The sequence below is a fragment of the Mauremys mutica genome, chromosome 26 (genome assembly GCF_020497125.1).
Source record: "Mauremys mutica isolate MM-2020 ecotype Southern chromosome 26, ASM2049712v1, whole genome shotgun sequence".
NCBI lineage: Eukaryota > Metazoa > Chordata > Testudines > Geoemydidae > Mauremys > Mauremys mutica.
In genome coordinates this window covers 6,765,905-6,766,662 of record NC_059097.1, presented here as the reverse complement: position 1 = coordinate 6,766,662, position 758 = coordinate 6,765,905, and the positions used below count along the sequence as shown (strand labels likewise).

Sequence of the window (758 nt, the reverse complement as noted above, 5' to 3'; positions counted from 1 at the left end):
TGCATCTGGTGGGTCACACTCCACCTTGGGCAGTGTCCATGCTCTGGGTGTGTGATCGCTGCCTAATGAGAGTCCCAGACACCTTGTCTACCTGGAAGCTCTTCTGATCTTCAACCAGCCCATTCATCCCACAAGCATTGCAGGAGGGAGGGGGAGGAGGAGGGGGAAAGCCACTTCACAGGCATTCAGAGAGGGAGAAGAGACAAAAGCAGGAGGGAGGGGAAGGATAACAGACCTATTGAGCATAGAAATCACTGCTGCTCCTACAACAGCAGGGACAGGCCACTAGGAGCTGAGAAAAGGAAGCCATCATGTTTCTGCCTGGCTTCAGACCAGGGACCTTTTGCGTGTCAGGCAAACGTGATAACCATTACACTACAGAAACTATGTCATGGGGCTCTGCCCCTCCCTTCATAAGAACATAAGGTCCATCCAACCCCATATCCTATCTGCCAACAGTGGCCAATGCCAGGTACCCCAGAGGGACTGAGCCTAACAGGCAATGATCAAGTGATCTCTCTCCTGCCATGCATCTCCATCCTCTGACAAACAGAGGCTAGGGACACCATTCCTTACCCATCCTGGCTAATAGCCATTAATGGACTTAACCTCCATTAATTTATCTGCAAAAAGAACAAGGAGAACATGTGGCACCTTAGAGACTAACAAATGTATTTCAGTATAAGCTTTTGTGGGCTAAAACCCACTTCATTAGATGCATGCAGTTAAAAATACAGTAGGAAGATATATATACACAC

At 48.4% G+C, this 758-nt stretch overlaps 1 non-coding gene across 1 annotated transcript; it reads right to left on the bottom strand.

Annotated features, from left to right (window-relative positions):
* Positions 1-312: 312 nt before the first annotated feature.
* On the bottom strand, positions 313-385 carry TRNAV-GAC. The gene has a single exon. It is a non-coding gene; the product is annotated as a tRNA-Val (tRNA).
* Positions 386-758: the final 373 nt, after the last annotated feature.